General features: G+C 44.8%; 1 pseudogene; it reads right to left on the reverse strand.

The window, feature by feature from the left end:
• Positions 1-13,767: 13,767 nt before the first annotated feature.
• Positions 13,768-15,914, reverse strand: LOC101614715 (annotated as a pseudogene).
• Between the last annotated feature and the right edge of the window lie 2,139 nt (positions 15,915-18,053).

The raw sequence follows: 18,053 nt of genomic DNA on the forward strand, positions 1-18,053 counted from the left end.
TTATCTAGACCCCCACTAGCATAATGCTTCCTCTTACCAATCCACGGCCCACCTATTCATGCTTCTTGCTTATACTTCTCCCTTGTTTTAGTCATATCCATAATTGAGCTTGACTTCTCCCCCTTACTGCAAAATTCCCAACTGAAGTCACTCTTACATAACATCTTCCTTATTCCGTCTAAAACATCATAAAAAGTTTTGTTGAACAGGACACAGGTTCTGCTTTCCAGACAACTTGGAACAGAGGTGTACCAGCTGGAAATTCTGTCTCCAGAGTCCTGCTTGGGGAGCACACCCCCAAGTCTCCTCACACCTGTGCTTACATAGTTTTGGGTGGAGACTGGCCTTTGGGAAACTTAGGTAGAACTGAGGGAACAGTCATCGTTTCTCTGGATTGCCTTCAGTAGCATTCAGGTTTTGAAGAATAGTGTGCATTTGCAGTCCAAGGGCTCTATGGTTTTGTCTTACAAAAGGCAGTTGACAGATTTTCATTCTGTCCTGTGTCTATTCCCTTTAGATCATGCTGGCGGTGTTCCTGCTGGAGCGGCTGATTAGGTTCATGACTCACACCCACACTAATGTCCTTATTACATAGTCATCCAGCTACACCCCTAGCATTCTCTTCTGCATCCGCTTCGTCATTTAAAAAATATGATCAGGATTAGAATCTTCTGATGCTTTAATTCTAGTTTCCTTTTGCTTAACAATTGTATTTTCACTTAATTTCTGTGCTATATATTTTGCTATAAGCTATTGGGAGGAACTAAGCTACTTTTCCAATGCACTGTTTAGAGGTCTCCGTAGCTAAATTCCCAGTGTCATTGTTTACCTGTTCTTTCTTCCACAGAATATTGCCAGCTTCACACTCCGAACACATGTTGCTCATGCTTGGCTGAGATCTCATTAGACTGGCCTTTCTCAACCATATTTCTTCCAACATTTACTTTATGATGACTCATATTATCTCTAAGAAGAAAGTAGCTTTATGATTAGGTCTCTTGTTTTTTCTTCCTAGCCCTCACCAAAACTACCTTTAAAATGCTTTAATTTTTAAAGTATTTTTTTGGGGGGGGGATAGGGCTGACTCTTTCTAGTCTACACCTCCATACCCCTCTCACCTTAACCATGAGCCCCGCCATAAGGCTACTTACACATATTTAAATGTCTGCTAAAGCAGTACCCTACTCCTTAATATTAAATTCTGCCTTATTGCTGGCTTCTCTAATTATCAAAAACTAAATGGCTTCAACAAGAAGCATTTATTTCTAATGGTTCTGGAGGCTAGAGAGCTGAAGATCAGTATGCCAACATGTCATTCTTGTTTTGGTTTTATGCTGACATGAAGTCTGATTGGTGAATACAAGCAGGTAGTGATCACATTTCATCTTTTTATAAGGGCACTAATGCCATTGTGGGAATTCTACTTTATGACCTAGTCTAACCTCAATTACCTCCCATGGTCCCACATCTAAATATCATTACACTGTGATTAGGGCTTACCCATGAGAATTTTTAGGGTTATATGAATATCTGGTCCATAACAGTTACTTACTTCCCAAATCAGGATCTCAAAAGAGTTTTATAGTTCATGTTCCCTATCTGACATGCTATAACTTATTTGTCTGGTATAGAAACAGCCAAATATACGTTTTGTTCTACTCTAAGTAAAGTTTATGAATTTCCTATTGAAAATTTTGACAACCGCTTTCTTCCCCCATCTTATTTCAAATATGAGTAAAGACAAGGAGAAGTAATAGCATATCATGAGTTCCTGAAATGAGATCTGCTTTGCTACCTAACAAGCTTGTGATCACAGACAGCGGGGCTTCAGCAGGCTGGAACATCAATCTACAAATGAGGAAAAGTTGACCAAGAAACTTCATACTTGCTGTGTCCCAACCTGATTTTCTTCTATATCAATGTCTACTAATCTGAGGGTTAACAACTCCTCCCTTTTCTTTTCTCCATGGTAGTTTACCTGCCAACTCAGCATATGCCTTCTACATTCCTTTGAACAGAATTCCTGAACCTTCAGTAACCAAGAACAAGTAAAATTTACAAAACAATTTCAGAATTGACAAAGAGCTGCTCAAGTCTTTTGGTTTGCCATATATGGCTATCAAAAGAAAATCTATCATTTGCTACTATACTATATACTTTGTACTAAAAATATCAGAGATCCCAGGGTTAGAATATGAGATGATTCTTCTAGTAATTCCTCTAGCCTTAGTTACCATTTTTGGTCTCTCTCTCTCTCTATATATATATATATATTTCTCCCTCTCATTCACTTACGCCAACTTTTGATTTTACTTTGCTGTGATCCTTGGGAATGGTCATTAATCCAGAGCAGAACATATTCTTTTTGGGGTGGTATGCTCCAGCACAAATTTTGCTGTTATCCTGGTTAATCACTCTGTAAATATCACATTTGGAAAATACAAAATATAAACTTCTTCTTAGCTATTACCACAAACCTCAGCTCCTAAGTGCCTGACATATAGAAAGTACTCAGGAACAAAAAAATCTTGTTGAATAAATGAATGGGCAGAGGTCCATTGGTCTCTCCATTTTGACCACTTTTTCAGGTGTTGACAGAGTGGCTGGGGTTACCTGTGATAGTTCTCTGTGGATATTTAATTGTTCACAAACAAAACAGTTTAAAAAGTGAATTTCTTCTTGGGTTGGAGAGACAAGCTGTCTGTCTTGTTAATATACTCTGACCCTCCTTACTGTAGGAGATATCCATAGCACACCAAAAACTGCCTGGCCTGTAGCCAGACTTGTGCTCCAAATTTGGTAGCTAATCTGAGTCTTGTTTATTATTTATGTTTTGTCTCAGATGACTGAAGTTCCAAAATGAAAAATCTATTAGAGTAATAGGTATGAGCAACATGCATGATGCCGATAAACACTGTCTTTTAGCTCACTTGCATTTTCTTGGAGAATTATAAATCATGACTTGCATCGCTCTTACTTGAATGCTTAATTAATCAGTTTTCACAAATGATTTAATATTTAGTGATTCAGATTTCCCCTTAGGTTAGTGATGATGTTGAATTACTCTAAAATGTTTAGCCTATTTTTCATCTTGCTCACATTCTTTGTTGTAACTTCCAAGGAGTTGAACATATGTAGAGGCTGGTGCTATCCCAGGAAGAAAGTAAATACAGTAAAGTTTTGACAGAGAAAAGTACTGGAGCTGAGTTTAATAGTTCCTAAGGTCATCTGAAGTTGGCAACTATCTCTGGTGACTCAAAAGTTAGCCTGAATAGGTCAATCACTAAGTTGGACCCACAAGCCATCATGAAGTAACACAGGCCCCCAAAGTGGAAGGGTCCCTTGTTTTCAACTTCACAGAACCATTTGGGTGAGCACTAGAATGTACATCCAGACTCAAACCAGTGAACAGCTCCTTCCCCTGCATATAGCCCTCCTTCCTACCCAACTCCTGGCCTCTCTCTCCACTCTCCTCTCCTGCTTAGTTGATTATCTCATGATTTGAGTTGGGGAGCTGCATCTATTCAGCCTGGTGCCCCTTGTGCTTTTGTCTTCCGGGGATCTGTCTTCGTCTAGGGAGTAGGTCTGACATACCTTGACTCCTCTCTGCAGTAGCTTTATTGGTGCACCTCCAAACACTGGCCTGCGTTTTCAGTACTGCTTATGTCTGGACTTGCATGGCTGTCAAAATTGGGGGTTACACGTTAGGAATCCAAATTTTAGTCTACACATAAAACATGTTCTCCAATAACTTTGTCCAAGAGAAATCTTGCATTTTGTTTCAGCTTCTCAGCTGCTCTAGATTTTAAACACAGTCATGGAAGAGGGGGAGAATAGATTCCCAGAAACCCTGAGCTATACCCACTGCCTTACAGAAAGTCAGTAATGCTCATCATGTTGGCTAGGGAAAGAAATCCCAGATATACTGCTCCAAATGCCAGCATTCAAGTGTAAGTCAGACCGTGGCCACATATTTCCTTCCATTTCTTTGCCTGTGGGTGGCTTCCTGGGCCATAGCCATGCTAAGAAGAGATTCCTACTTTGAAAGCTCTGGGCTCAAGTAATGTTCAACCACCATCCAGTCTGTGGCATGCAATCAAAGGGGCAGTGAAGGGTGGGCTCTGGAGGAAACCTTCCTTCCCGTGTGGCCTTTCTACTGTCTCCAGCTGAGAATTCCTGGGACTTTGATTTCCTTGGGTTGTACCCCTTTCCCAGTGGATCTTTTGGAGACAGTTACACACATACACATGCACACCCTCACGTCCACAAATGACTTACCCACAGCTATACTGAACTCTAGCCTAGTTAACATGCTTTCAACTATTGATGCTTTTCAATCCATTGTACCTTTCTAGTTCCAGCAAAAAGAACTAGAAAGTAGACTTACTTCAAATTAAAAATATAATAAATCCAGTAAATAAACCATAATTGTTAAGAGTGAAAATATCATGTTTCCCAGTTCTAAAATAAAGTGGATTGGATTATAGCTCTTTCTCTTAGGAAGGTTCTGCCAATTATCTTCTTAAAAAAAAATCTCCAAATCTAAATACATATACATATATACAAATATGTATGTATGATTGTAGGTATGTATGTATGTATATGTACTGGAAGAGATTTCAAGAGTGTACACTGGTATAAAGGAAAGTACAGATGCTCAGTAATCCACCACACAGAGATAATCACCAGTCAGGTCATTTTTCTCTAGACTTCTTGCCTTCAGTACACATTTCATTTTAAAAGGCTCATTCCATACAGATTCTTTTGTTACCTGTTTTTTCCCTGTGACCTAATTTAAATGCTTATCCTGATAGACAACCTCAAGCACATTTCTGTGTATCAAGATACAGCTGGAAGCAGGCAGCCACAGAATTAGTACTTCTTGGAGGAAGCTGAGGCTCGGGTGTTTAAGGAAGCTGGCTCAGTACATAGTGATGGGACGTGAGCCTCAGCATCAGGCTCAATGAAGCAAGTACCAATTTGGACAAGATAAAGGGATATTATTAGAGGCACTGCCTGCTCACACATAATTAAACATTTCCTGAGGTTCATCTGGCCAACCATGTAATACCTGGAAAAGGGAAACTTTTCTTTCACCCGTCACCAAGTGGCTGTCAAGTGCAAGTGATATGAAGGAGGAGGGAACGAGTGGTAACTGGAGTTTGAAGATCTAGGTGGAGGGTTTCAGTGACAGTGGTTGGCATTACTCTGGAACTCCCTTGTCAGCCCGACGAGATCTCTGCACACGGCCCTCATCTCCAGCATGGCTGTGACCCAGGGCGAAAGCACACAGTTCTGGTTGTTGCGGAACTCTGCCTAAATTGCAGCCTATTTGTATCCCCCACCCCAGAAGTCACAGTATTCTCCAGTGCTATGGTGTTAAGCCATAGCAGTCTGGAGGAGTTGAATAAGGTCATGGGGATGGAACCCCATGAGTGGGAATTGTAACGGGGCAATTGGGGTCTGGGGTACATCCTGGAACCCCAAACCCTGAGTTCATATCTGCAAACTAACCAAAGAATTGGCAATTCCAGACTTGAGAGAATACTTTTTAAAATACCACATTTATTCAGATTTTACCAAGGAGTGCAGGAAGGGGAAGGCTGACAAGTAAGGGGAGATAAAGTGGGGAGAAGAGAAGTATACCATGTGGAGCCCAAAAGCCCATATGTGCCACATGTAGCTCAGGAGTCCATGTGACCAGATGGATCTGGGAAGAAGAGCATGGAAAGAAAAGAGAAAAGAGAGCTCAAGGAGCTCTTGCCATGTGGGGGGCTGGAGGAGATAAAAACCCATACAAAGAGTAAGGGCTAGGGGCCCCTCCCTGATGGACCTTGGATAGGTCCTAGGCTGAGCCCCTCCTGGTTGGGCCTGGGCTGAGTCTATCCAGACCCAGCCGAGGAAAAAACTCCTCACCCACATCTGGAAGTTCCCAGGTGATCAGAGAGGGAGAGCCGGCTCTCCCCTTGCAAACTATTTATTGTAACCCTAGGGTGGTGTCTTTTGGCCCAGGTGAACCAGAGGGCCAGCTGGTTGGTTAGGACTAGGGGCTGTCTCAGGAAGAGATGAGCTTAACTTGACCAACCACAGTGTTTAAATCCTAGAAAGACCTCCCTCCCAGGAGAGGTCCCGACTGTTTGTGGACAAACAGTTCTTTGGACCTAGGCAAGAGATAAGAAAAACTTTCCTGCCCATTTTATCTTCAAGGGCCCAATCACCCTAACTCTAACCCCCTTGAGAATGACACTTGCCTCACTATGTTTTGTTTGCCTATGACAAAACTCTCCTGAGGCTGGCTAAGCAAAATTTTATTTGGCTCACCCTTCTAGTGGCTGTCTTGCCTCACTATGTTTTGTTTGCCTATGACAAAACTCTCCTGAGGCTGGCTAAGCAAAATTTTATTTGGCTCACCCTTCTAGTGGCTGTATAGCCCCCAAAGTAAGATCTTAACAAGGCTTCCTCACTTTACCCCAGCATGGCAGAAAAGGAACTTGCTACCTGCAGGAGGGCAGCTACAAGCAAATGTAGTGGTTTCACTTTATAACAACCAGTAATTTGGAAGAATAAATCTGGCCACTTGATGCCTTACCCATTTCTGAGAGAAGGCATTAATTCCTTCACGAGGTTGGAGCCTCCACAACCTAACTATCTTCTACCAGCTCCACCTCTAGAAGTTGTACCACCTCGCCATCACCACGCTGAGGACCAAGCTTCCAGCACACGAGCCTCTGGGGACAAACCATATCCAAATCTTAAGAGTACCCTTTATAAGAGGCCCAAAGGAGCTGGTTTGTCCCTTTCACCAAGTGAAGATGCAGCCAGAGCTGCTCTTACCAGGGCCTAGCCAGGGCCTTGATCCTGATCTTTTCAGCTGCTAGAATTGTGTGGAATAAAATTCTCTTGTTTATAAGTTACCTAGACTACGGTATTTTGGCATAATAGCTTGAGTGGATTAAGACAACTGCCAGGCATAATCCAAGGGGATGGATAGTTTCACACGTGCTCTCCACTAGCTTCCCCCTTATGCTATGAATACAAGAAAAGCAAGAACAAGGTTGTCAATACAAAGTCAAAAAATAAATGCCAGAACACACCATTGTCTTATGGGAAACCATATCAGCGTTTATTTTTATGACTTCTAAAAAAGTTACCATATAAAGCAACTGGAAGTTTACTAAAATTTTATAGTTTGAAAGGCCTTCTTTCTGGGCTGGGGAGATGGTGCAGTGGCTAAAACACTTGCCTCTCAAGCTCAACCACTCAAGATGGATCCCCAGACCCAACATAAGAAGGTAGAAGTCCACTGTGGGCTTCTGTAACTAGAGCACACTGACTGACAGGGAGACAGGAGGCAGAGACAGATTTTCCCAGGAAGCTCTTCTTGGTCTCATTGTTGCTCACCATTGCATATACCAGGCTAGCTGGCCTGCCAGTTTCTGGGATTCTCTTGTTTCTACCTCCCATCTTGCTATAGGAGGGCTGCATCATAGCCCTGGCCACTGTGTCTGGCTTTTATGGGGATCCAACCTCTGCTTGCCCTGCCTCTGCCTCCTGAGTGATGAGACTTCAACTGTGTGCCACCACACATGGCTCCTTCCTTCGCTTTTAACAGACCCATGCCTCTCCTCTCTGATGATGTGCTGGGGAAAATTCTATCTCCTTACACAACTGAATATTTGATATCAGGTATTAAAGTAATTCTCACATCCAAATAAAAACTGACTTTCACATCTAATTCATGCTTTCTTCTTTCCTCCTTTTCAGCCTTGGGCCACACCCACACATAGGACATAAAGGGACCCGAGTATCAGTGTTCCTTTATCCATTTCAGGGGAAAAGGAGATTAGATTAATGGGGCAAAATCTTTTTACTCATTTAGTCCTCCACGAAGGTTCCTCAAGGCTAATACTGGCTGGCTGAAGCTCTAGGTGGCAGGCAACTAAATGCTGCCTCCTGGGGAGATGCATGCATGGGACTTCCACACCAGCTCTCCTGACAAGATGTCATATATGCCAGTTGACAGACTGTGTTCTTGTCTTTTGCCATGTCTTCCTTTCTGCCTGGTGCACTGTTTAGCTTCCTCTCCTCTGATGAAATGGTGACATCTGCAGAATTTTTACTAGGTCAGTAGGATGTGTTTGGCAGATCATTAGAATATATCTACCTTTAATATTGGAGCTCTATAAAAATTCTTAGACAATAAGAAAATTTCCATCCAGCTTGGTAGTCTTTGAGATCAGAAAAATCTGAGTGTCTATGTGAACTTCAACACACACCAGCTTGAGCAGGTGACTTCATATTTTTGAGACTTTCTCATTTGTAAAATAGGAATAATAATTACCTCATAAAGGCTGCCCTGGGTATTACAGCACTATGGCTCATGCTTAAGGTGAACTCAACCCAGTATGGCTAGCATTCTGATTTTGTATGTATCTATATGTATGCATGCATGTAGATGTCCACGCATACAAATGTACACATGTGTCTGCATGTATGTGGAGGCTGGAGGACAACCTTGGGTGTTGCTCAGTTGTTCAGTTACTATCCACCTGTAGCAGACAGCTTCAGGTTCACTGAGATGAACTTCCAGACCAGGCACAATTATGGAGGAAGGGATATTTATTGAAGCTTACAGATCCAGAGGAAGTTCCATAATGGCAGAAGAAGCTGGCCTGCCTTCACAGGCCCAAGCAGAGAGAGAGAAGCACAAGCCAAAAGGTCAAAAGCCACAGCACACTTCAGGAACTCCAGCTAGGCACACTTTGCATAGTTTAGATTGAAATCTGAAACCTACCACCACACTTTAAGATCACCCAGTGACATTGCCTCCAGCCAGGTAGCCAGCAGATGCAAACTACAAACAAACAACTGAATATATTGGGGGCCATCTATTCAAACCACCACATTCTGCCTCTGGCCCCCAAAAGATTAATAACCATCACACATTGTAAATTGTACTCAGTTCAATTTCAAAGGTCCCCACAGTCTTGACCAATTTAAGATATTAAGACCTGTAAAATCAAACAAGTTAAACACTTCTAACATATAAAGGCACAGAGTAAACATTTTCAACTGGTAATAAGGCATAGCAAGGAGAGACTAAAACAATGCAAACTCAACCACCATCAAACAAACATCAAACTTCTGCAGTTCAAGTCCAGTACAATCAGAAACTGACAGTATCCAGGCTTTCCAATTCGGTCCCTCCAACTGCGCAGAATAGCTAGGGAACACTTCCATCTCAGGCCAACAGTGCACTCCATGGTAGCCCTTGCACAGTCCTGGTATATCCAAAACATCTTAAGGTCTTCATGCAAACCATGGTCCATTTTCCAAAGGCTCTTTCAACCTATCAGGGCATCATGCCCTGCCTCATGTTTCATCTCAGCAGCAGCTCCTGGAACCATGTGCAATTCATGACCACTCCTCACATTTTCCAAAGGCTCTTTCAGCCTATCAGGGCATCAGGCCCTGCCTCATGCTTCTGGAACCAATACCAGGTGTACAGGACACAGCCATATTCTTAATTCAGGGATGAAACAAATCATAGCCTTGAAAAGCAGGTTCCTTCTCTAGTCAACTCTTTCCAAAAGTGTTTGCATTTCTACGATAGTCTTTCCTTAGGCATTTTTCCATGGTAAAGCAATTGGACAATCTTCCTTTAAGATTGCTAATGTTTTTGACAATAGCAGATTTAGTAACCTAAATCCAGTCTCAGTGCCTGTAATTTTAACTTGCTTGAGGTTTTCCAGCTTAAAAACTTAAGTCTCTCAGTCCAATATTTCTAGCCAAGCACATCAGTCCATTACAAATTTAACCTTGATCAAACTCTCTGGGCCTGGGCAGCAGGACACAGCCAGCCCTTATGCCAGTAGCCCAGTTCTAACAAAGTCCTCTGCAGTCTTTCCTTCCCCTTAGAAAGCTTATAAGCCAAGCCTCGAAGTTCAATGCTGTCTTCACTTAGCATTCTCAAACTCTGATCAGAATAGTCCATAAAACTTGGCTTACCACTCCAGAAGGCATCTTCCCTTGCAAGCACTATGTCCATGCTCATTTCTCCAAAACAAAGGTTCCAAAAGAACAACATTCACATGGCCAGGTACATCTCACCCCACTCCTGGTACCAAGTTCTATAGCAGACAGCTTCAAGTTCACTGAGATGAACTTCCAGACCAGGTACAATTATGGAGGAAGGGATATTTATTGAAGCTTACAGATCCAGGGGAAGTTCCATAATGGCAGAAGAAGCTGGCCTGCCTTCACAGGCCCAAGCAGGGAGAGAGAAGCACAAGCCAAAAGGTCAAAAGCCACAGCACAGTTCAGGAACTTCAGCTAGGCACACTTTGCATAGTTTAGATTGAAATCTGAAACCTACCACCACACCTTAAGATCACCCAGTGACATTGCCTCCAGCTAGGTAGCCAGCAGATGCAAACTACAAACAAACAACTGAATATATTGGGGACCATCTATTCAAACCACCACACCACCTATATTTTTTTCTTTTGAGACAGGGTCTCTCACTGGCCTGGGACTCACCCAATTTGGTTAAACTGGATAGCTAGTGAGCCCCAAGGGTTTGCCTAGGTCACCTCCCCAGTTCTGGGTTCACAAATTTGATCTACTATGTCTAGGATTTTCTTTAAGGGGCTGGGGGCAGAGAGAGGATGGAAAGGGGAGTGAGGAGCTGCCCAGGAAGGGGAATGAAGTGTAGGGTTTTTTAAAACATACTTTCTGGGGATCAAACTCAGACCTTCATGTTTGTAAGACAAGAGCTATGCTGACTGAGCTATCACCCTGTCCCTGATTTTAAGATTATATAAAATAATGTAAGTGATTGTTGCCATTGTTGTTGGGATGAAATTTCAAACCAGACACAATTGATGGGGGTGGGGAAGAATTTATTTGAAGCTTTCAGATCCTGGGGAGTTCCATTGAGGGTGGATGAAGCTGGCCTCCTTTCACAGATCCCAGCAGAGAGGGAAAACCAAACACCAGCACTGCAAGCAGGAGCACAACAGGCAGCAAAATGACAAGGGAACCCAGGCAGAGCTCAAGCACACAGGTATCTTCAGGCTAGAAATCAGATCCACCTCCAAACACACCTTTGGGCTGGACCCCCAGGACCTGCCACCTTTTCCAGCCAAGTGGCTGGAAATCCAAGTTACAAGCTTTAATAAAATTTCTGAGTCCAAAACTGCCACAGTGACGAAGACCAATTTGGTGAAAAAAGCAATCATGTTGGCATAGGAAGATAAATTTGGACGAAAATAATGGTCTCAGATTTAGAAGTAACTGAGCTCCAGGAAATTCTCTACGTTCCTCTCCCAGAAGATGAAACTAAGAGGAAATGATAGAACTTTTCTTCCAGGAGTTAGAGGGCAGCTTAGCATGTCTCATGTGGTTTTGTTTTTAATTGTTATCATTACACAAGGACCACTGCAAAAGCTAGAATGAATGACCTATCTTAGGCTCTGACAAAAATAGTGTTTCTGGATACTTATATAAGGAACATAATATGACTGACCTAGTGAGGGAGTGAGAGAAGAAAACAGAGGGTTAGCAGTAGTTCAGACAGCAGGCGCCCTTCTCTGCTCGGATCCTCAGTGTTCCCCGGCGCTCTCAGCCCAGGGCCAGCCCTAATCCCTGTTATCCATCTTTAATCTAGAAAGCCTCCTGCCCTGCTTAGAAAGCAAAGGAATTCTTGTCACTCTGGATAAAGAACACTTGAACTTGACAGTTAGTGCTGTCTAATGCTTTAGTTTTTCTTCCAGGGGATAAAAATGGTATTTGAGCAGACGTCAAAAGTGCTTCTCTGCTGTGCGCATGAAAGATTAGAGGATGCTCTGCACGTGGCAATTGTTAGGACGAAAGAGAGGCTAAAAGAGATTGACTTCAGCAGAGCCTTCCTTGATCCCACCTCCCTCCTCCAGCTGTACCTCTCCAGCCTTTGAGGTTCACAGTAATCTATGGATCTCAAGATACTTAATTACTGTCTGCCACTCTAGAGTACTTGTTTCGCCTTTGCTTCTAAAAGCAGGATATTTGTTTTCTTTCTTTATAGTAACCTGTATGGTCTAGATCTTATTAGCACAGACATAAAGAAAAAAAAAAGTCAATTTTGTCTTCCCAGAGAAAATTTCGGCTCCCCTCCCTCATCATGTTTCTGTGTCTATAATAATGACATTGAAAAACTTAGCAACCTGAATTACTGGTAGGCTTTAAGAGGAAGCAAACTTGCATTAGAAAGGGGAAAAATGTTCTTTAGTAGTGGAACTCTGAACATTATAGTTATTATAGTTGAAGTATGCTCTTGAAATCTGAGAAGCATTCTTGCTTTTGAAAAAAAAGTGACTATACTTACAGGCAAGACTATACTATAAGGGCCAGGAGACCCCTCTTCTTACCCTTAGTAGGGGAGCATGCTACACCTCCATAAAAATGGCTTCAAACTCAGATACCTCAACATCCTAACTTCTTTCCCAAAGAATTCATCTAAAATGTATAGGATTTGCAATGCTCCGTCTCCGAGACCACATCTATCTCATCTCTCACAGGATATAAGACACTCTCATAGTGATCTTTGCACAAGGGATGTTTCTATAGCACTTTCTCTCAGCGTCAACTCCTTATCACTGATGAGGCACCATGGACCAAACATGGTGGATTCTTCGCTAGTGACTGGTGGTATGAGTGCCATGAATGGACACCAGCTATTTAGTCTCAGTAGCATTCACTGGACACAAAGCCAAAGCAGGTCATGCCCCCAGCCTATAGTATTTGGGTGGTTGAGTCTCTGGTGTCAGACACGTGGCTACTGTTTATTTTCTTATTCCATTAGGCTTTCAACCTTTTGGAGACCCCTATTTGTCTTTCTATACTTTTTATGCTAATAGACAAGAAATTTAACCTGTGGGGTATATATAGTTGTATGAATATTAATTCACAGATTTATTTTACACAGAATAGTTCAATTATCCAGAAATCCCCACCCCTATCTCTAATGCTTTCCCATTGTGGTCAAACTTTCCTCTGTTCTTAGTCCTTGGTAAGCACTGATGGGTCTCTACATAGGTTTTACCTCTGTAGGGCAAATACTAGGCATTGTGATTTGGGTATGAATAGTCCCTCATAGGATTATGTTTTGGAAGTGTGGCTGCTGCTGATAGACATTTGGAAAGTGATTAGCTCTCAAGGGCTCTGATCTAATCTATGTGCTATCTATCTATCTATCTATCAATCTATCATCTATCTATGTAATTATTTATTGATAATTAGAAAATCTTAACTTAGGGGCTGAAGAGATGGCTTAGCAGTTAAGGCACTTGCCTGCAAAGCCAAAGGACCTTGGTTCAATTCTCCAGTACCCACATAAGTCAGATGCACAAGGTGGCACATGCATCTGGAGTTTGTTTGCAGTGGCTGGAAGCTTCTTTCTCTCTCTCTCAGATAAATAAATAAGTAAAAATAAAAAAGAAAAGCTTATCTTAAACATGGTTTTCACATCCTATGAAACTAGAAAGTATACCCCACAAATTTCTATGAACATTAGTAATATTCATTTTTAAACCCTTAAAAATTTTAACCCTGTTCTCATCTTTTGCCTTCATTTCAGTTATTTTTCTAGCATTTTATTTTAGACCAAAACATATGTATATGTGGCATATGTTTCTTCATTTTTTTTTCTTACAAAATAATCAAGTTTATTCTCTTTAGGGTTCTAGGGTGCCATCCATCCTTTAATAAGCAGTCAGAAGGGCTGCCTGCTCACTCTGCAGGTGGTGAACATTCAGGAGCTGCAGGTGGGGTCTCTGCCAGTGCGGGCTGGCCGTCAGCTCCATCCCGAGGGCCAAAGACCAGCTCACCAGCCAGTGGCACCTGCCCAGTTGGCCATGTGGTGCCTGGCCCATACTGTTGGTAGAAGTCCACATCTGTCTGGAACATGACTAGTGCCTGGGCTGTGTGGATCCGAACGTGCTGGGCCAGGCTGTTGGCATCCAAGAACTTGTCTCCACAGGAGTCACACGTATAGAGGATGTGGGTGTTGGGGTCTTCTTCCTGCACCTGCTTCACAGCCTTGCAGATCTCGGCTTTAAGTACTTCCGTCTCATCTGCTGTCGCTGCGGCCCCCACTGGTACCACTGTTAGCTGAGTGACGGCTGTTGCTGCCAGAGCCTCTGTGGCCAGCGTGACCATGTCATCCACAGTGACCACGCTGACCTCACCACCTTCTTCTGGCTCCAGGATCTTGATGCCTGCTTTGCCTGGTGCACAGTCTCCATATGGGAATGCCAGGTTGCCCACCCGGTTGAAGCCCCGACCACACTTGTCACAGAGGTAGGGCTTCTCTCCAGTGTGGATGATGGATGGTGTGTTTGGACAGGTCCCCCACGATCACAAAGGCCTTGCTGCACACGCTGCACTTGTGGGGTCGGATGCTGTGGCGGTGGCGGATGTGATTGGCCAACTGGCTGGACGGGACGGACCTCTTGCCGCAGCGCTCGCTCGCAGACACAGGCAGGGCTTCTCTCCTGTGTGCTGGCGCACATGGGCGATGCGGGAGCTGGCCTGGGCGAAAGCTTTGCCACACAGTGCACACAGGCAGGGCTTCTCCCCCGCGTGGATCCGAACGTGCCATCGCAGCGCGCCAGGGTCCACGAACTGCCGCTGGCAGTGAATGCATAACGCAGGGCTTCTCCGCGCTGCGGATCACGCAGGTGCCGCTTGAGGTTCCCTGGGGTGGCGAAGTGCTTCCCACACTCTCGGCACTTGAGGGCCCCGTCGGCGACGTGGATCTTCAGGTGGGCCTTCAGGTTCCCCACCTGGCTGACCCCACATCCAAGGAGCGGCCACAGTAGTCACCCTGGTAGGCCTTCTCACCACTGTGCACCCGCTGCTGGCGCTTGAGTTTGCCCAAAGTGGAGAAGCGCTTGCCACAGTCCCCACAGCGGCACCGCGCCTAGCCGAGTGAGTGCCGCTTCGTGCGCAGGTTCCGCAAGCTGGTGAGCCGGATGCTCTTGCCACACTCCTCGCGGCCACGAGGCTTCAATGGGCTGTGGGTCTTCTCATGGGCCTTGCATGCAGCCGGGTCTGAGAAGGCTTTGCTGCGTCCCGACACGAGAGGGGAGTGTGGATCCGATGTGTCGTTTGACGTTTCCTGTGGGTTTGTGCACTCCTTCCCACCGTCCTGCAGGCACAGCAGGAAGGGGGCGTGAGGGGCTGCAGAGGCCAGGAAGGCACGGGGCTGACGCTGCCCTCGGCCCCCCGCACCTCGCACTTGTGGGTGATGGAGCCCTGGGCCTTGGACTCTGTGCGATCCCCGTAGGTGCCTGAGCGCAGGCTCCGGACCTTTGTGCAGAGCTCCTGCCCAGAGTCTGTGCCCGCAGACTCACTCTCCTCAGGGGGCTCCCCGTTCTCCAGGTGCAGCCCCTCTTCCTTGACTGCATCAGGCCCTGCCTCCTCCTCCTCCTCTTCTCCTTTGCTGGCTGGTTCCACTTCTATTTCTTGCTCTGAGCTCTCGGATAGGGCAGCTTCAGCTCCTGCAGCAGCCATGCCACTTGGGTCTGGCTTGAGCTCTGCAGGTGGGGGTTCCCGGGGGGGGGGGGCGGGGGCATCAGCCTTTTCTGTCTGTTTGTCTGTTCTGCACCGCTGGCTGCACTCTCAGCTTGGCCACCCGGCTCCTCTTTAAGCAACCTGCCTGGGCCCCGTGAGTGAACAGCTTCTCACTGGTTCCAGCCTGCTCAGTGTGGCGGCCGCAGCCTTTTCCTCTTTGGCTCTCTTGTCCCCTTCTTCCAGGGCTGAGGCCTCGACACTGTCCCCACTACTGGTGGCTGACTCAGTGAGTGACTTGAGTGCGTGGCAGGCTGTGAGGATGTCCTGCATCTGCAGGAAGCTGGCCACGGCTAACACGTCATCCACATTCTCAGGACTCAGGCTCAGCTTGGCAGTGTATACCTGCCCCAGGCCTGCCGCGTTTCTGGTGTCCAGGTGCACCATGTCCTTCTGGTCCACAAACAGCATCTTGAAGTACTCGATGCAGGCCGCCAGCACTGCCTTGTGGGCCTTGAAGCCAACACCGTCCACCACAAAGGTGCAGTCACACAGGAGCCCTAGTTGCCGCTGCTGGTTCAGCTGCTCCAAGACATGCTGGCTGTGCTGGGGGAAGTCGATGGCTCAGATCTCCAGATAGCCCAGGCCACTCTTCTCTGACAGTTTGTCTGTGTAAACTCCAGCTTGGCTCCCTTCCTCCAGCTCATTACCTTCCACCTTGTTTGAGGCAGTGTCTCTGGTGGTTCATCGCTGTTCACCAGGTTAGCTGGTGCTCCAGCTTCCAAGAAACTCTCCTTTTTCGGCCTCTCATCTTGCTGTAGGTGTGCTGGGATTACAGAAAACTGCCACAGCTTCTGGCTTTTTATGTGAAGTCTCGTGGTCCAAACTCAGGTACTTAGTGGCAAATGTTTTATCCACTGAGCCTTCCCCCTAGCCTGCCATGTCCCAGAGCCCACCACAGAGGGAGGTGCATCACAGCCGCAAGAAGGCGGGGGGCTGCCTGTTTATTCATTTTTTTAAAAAAAATTATTTATTTATTTATTTGAGAGCGACAGACACAGAGAGAAAGACAGATAGAGGGAGAGAGAGAGAATGGGCGCGCCAGGGCTTCCAGCCTCTGCAAACGAACTCCAGATGCGTGCACCCCCTTGTGCATCTGGCTAACGTGGGACCTGGGGAACCAAGCCTCGAACCGGGGTCCTTAGCCTTCACAGGCAAGTGCTTAACCGCTAAGCCATCTCTCCAGCCCTGTTTCTTCATTTTTGAGAAAATCCTGGAATAAATATTTAGAAAAATCTAGAGTGGTAGTTTTCAGGTACATAATAGGACCTATCCACTGGGTTCAGGATGCACAGGAAGCTAATCCCACATTCATCTATCACTGATATATTTGAATGGGTCATTTTGACTTGTCCTTCCTTGTGCTGGTCTGGTCCTCCCTATACTTTATAGATGTGCATCATTACTAGCTTTTCTACCACTAAATAATAGTGTTCCAGCAATTGGCTACTTGGTGCTTAGATACAAAAAAAAAAAATCATGATCTCCAATAGTTATCAGCTTCTTGTTTTGGCTTCTAACATCACTTTAAGGTATGATACTGGGGCTCACAGTTTTCATTGTTACAATGAGCTGAGCAGTGGCTCATAAGCTTTCTCCCTTGAATCTTTCACTTGGTGTCATACTAACTGTTGTTCCATAAATATTCCTTTAATTTTCTGATGTAAAATTATAGGTAGTCATACTTATTTAACAGCTGAAAGAGGGTGTGGAGTGATAGGTTTCACAGCTGAGGGGTTCCTCCTTAGTTGCTGTTTGGGAGTGAGGTGGGTGTTTCAGATACTATTACCAACCTTGTTCATGGAACTTTTTTGCCCAATTTAATGTTCATTGACTGAGGACTGGGGCTCCCTGGAAGTAAGCCTAGACTTTGGATCCCACCAAATTAAATGCCATGAGAAGACTTTATTTACAAAAGCTCCCCATTCCCTCTCAAAGTGTGTTCTGCTAGAAAATCTGTTATTGAGAAGCATTTCTCAAATAAAAGCTGAGTGAGTGTGATCTCTGGTGGGATTAGTTTGTGCACAAGTGTGGAGTGTTACTAGTAACATGCTTTCAGTTCCTCTTATGAACATTTATAAATTCTTAGGGTTATCCAAACAAACTGCTTGACTGACAAAGTTTTCCTTTGAAAACTGTCCTTATTTATTTTAACAAACATTCTTTCATTAAAAAAAGACCCAAACTATCTATAGATGCTCACAATCACACCTATGGTTCAGAAGGCATTTGCCACACCCAGCATGATTTACCATTCCTAATTCTCATGCATGCAATCCACAACAGTGGCAATTTCATCACCACTTGGTGTTCACCCATGGTGCTTCCCCTACTCAGCTCCCACCTTCAGTACCCTCATGCTGACAAATGACCGTTCATCCTTCATCCTTACATGTCCAAGTCATTGATCTTATCAAGCATGAGTTCAAATCTCTCAAAGCTCA

Source organism: Jaculus jaculus, chromosome 7, assembly GCF_020740685.1.
Source record: "Jaculus jaculus isolate mJacJac1 chromosome 7, mJacJac1.mat.Y.cur, whole genome shotgun sequence".
NCBI lineage: Eukaryota > Metazoa > Chordata > Mammalia > Rodentia > Dipodidae > Jaculus > Jaculus jaculus.